Source organism: Akebia trifoliata, chromosome 11 (genome assembly GCF_017979445.1).
Source record: "Akebia trifoliata isolate Shusen 1 chromosome 11, ASM1797944v1, whole genome shotgun sequence".
In the NCBI taxonomy this organism is placed as follows: Eukaryota; Viridiplantae; Streptophyta; class Magnoliopsida; order Ranunculales; family Lardizabalaceae; genus Akebia; species Akebia trifoliata.
The window spans coordinates 12,800,585-12,803,003 of NC_141385.1; the positions used below are offsets into that span (position 1 = coordinate 12,800,585).

Genomic DNA, 2,419 nt, shown 5'->3' on the forward strand with positions numbered 1-2,419 from the left:
CTTATTTCTATAACTTCGAGACTATATATTAAATAATTTGTGAGAAGTTAAATATATGAGATATAGAATACCTTATAATTTGTTTGCAACTTGTCATAACTCAATATGTATAAATTTCAAATATAAAATGTACCTGCCCCTCCTCCGAATTTCAAAAGGCTACGAGAGAATACCATTGAGCCTCCAAAATATAGGATGGACAATTGGCACATCGAATTGCATCATCTTTGTATTTATCATAGAATTTGATTTTCAACTTACATTTATGATCCCTCCACTTCTTGTCGATAGATTGTAACGCAACTTGTTTAAGTGTGGGCGGGATATCAAATTTGACCTGTATCAAAAATCAATTGAAAATTATGGAGTCAAAATTATTCAATGCTAAACTCATAAATTATTAATATTATATTATAATTAATTTATACCAATGTTGTCTGCCATGCATTTTCCTTCATTGATTCTGGCATTGCATGCCAATCAAGGATGTCAAGGGGAAACATATGGCCATCGCGGGTCAATATACCCAAGTATCTTTAGAGCTTAGCCACATGCTCCCCCACAGGTTGTCCATGGCTATCTCGCATTATTTCAAAACTTTCTCCTCACTTTAGATTCTGTAATGAGAGGCATCGAGTGCGGCCTCTTTTTCTTTTCGACTTTGTCTTCTCACCAGATGAACTTTGTCCAGGTTCCATCTGCAAATGTAAAGTGCAACAGAAAAATGAATTATTTATTCAGATAATTATGTTTTATGTACTAATTGTGGAAAAGCATATACAACAAGTTATGCTTTATTTACTACAAAAACAATTTAGATTCACTAACACCTCATACAAGGACTAGCATTAAAGAGAAAATTTTGTCAAGTTGTTAAGTTGAGTCAATATAAGATTCAGCATTCTCACATGAGTCATTAATGAGAAGACAAAAGCATTCATGATATGAAAGATTTCTTAAAATATTATCATGAATGCTAGAATCATGAGAGTAATATGATGTGGTTTTTGACGGTGTCATGGAAAAATGCCTAATAATTTTATGTCCATTGAAATTTCTTGCAATATTATGGTATATTTCCTTGAATGTTTTTGACCATCTAATATCTTATATAAACTTGTATTTTAAAGAGGTGTAGCAGCTTTGAAATGGAATATGGAGTTTGACACAAATGACTTAGCTGTAGAACCTCCTAATGTGCACAGCACCAAGTGTATGCATCTTTCCTTTACAAGCCATTCATACAGTTTAGAAAACTCAGACCTTTCAATTTTTTTTAAAATCCCAGAATGCTTGTTAAGTGCACAAGTGATTTACCTGTCTTGTAGAAAAGTGTCTTTGGCAATCCTCTTATCTACTACTGCAACCTTTGCATGACAGGCAGATTTCACAAATTGAAGTGTTTTCTATTCTACCAATGTCCATTGATCCAGCTCTATGAAGATTTCAACCCATTGGATTGTAGCTCCTAATTTCCTGCATATTTGCATGCTTTAAAATCTCATTTACATATTCATTTTTTGGGTACGAAATCAAAACATTCGGAACATTCATGATCTTCATGATGAGAAAATTAAATATCAAAACATTCGGAACATAATTTTTTTTAAATATCAGAAGTTAGCATACTTTTACATAAAGCAGCAAAACAGATTGTCACAATGTTAATTAATGAACACAAATAGCTTGGTAATATATCATAATTAAAAATGTTATGAGAACATCAAGGGAACTAATGAGAGTACCTGATGAAAAAGCTAATCTAATGAGATCCCCACACCAACATTCTGAAAGCATATGGACATCTACCTTGTTTACAATCCTCTGAAAGAAATCTATGCAACCTTCTTAGAGCTTTAAATGTTCACCAGCTCATCTTATATCTTTTAGACTTAAACCACTCAGAAACTTTGACCCAATCACTTTTGAATTCACTATTGTCTCAAAAAAGCTATTTTTGAAACAACTAAATCGATTATGATGATATAGAAATTCGATTAGATTTGACAGGGCTCAAACTGCAAGGAGATACCGATCCAAACCAAGGCTCACTATGGAGAAATAAACACCATGCCTAACCCATTTGGCATTGAGAAATTTCAATCCATTGATGAAACCTGCAGGTCAAGGATTGAACCCATTACCTCCCACTTGTGTACGCACCAACATCTGAGTTATCGGGTGGGTGTAACAAACAACATTTTCATCACACCACCATTTAGACACTATAGGTTTGAAATCCAGGAATGTTACATTCTTTTCCATGTTCGTTGATGATAGTTCTTAAAGTTGTCCTTTGACCTTCTGCTCTCTTCCTTGCATTGTTCATAATGGATGTGTTCTGCTTAAAATTAAGTACATGGCTTATTAAAATGCCTTGGTGTTGAATGTCAGCTATGATCGCTAAACTTGATTTATG

General features: G+C 33.5%; 1 long non-coding RNA gene across 1 annotated transcript; it reads right to left on the reverse strand.

Moving 5' to 3' along the window:
- Positions 1-251: 251 nt before the first annotated feature.
- On the reverse strand, positions 252-1,512 carry LOC147390977 (uncharacterized). Its single transcript, XR_015182494.1, has 3 exons — positions 1,318-1,512; positions 429-698; positions 252-337 (listed from the first exon to the last, which is right to left on the reverse strand). It is a non-coding gene; the product is annotated as an uncharacterized LOC147390977 (long non-coding RNA).
- Between the last annotated feature and the right edge of the window lie 907 nt (positions 1,513-2,419).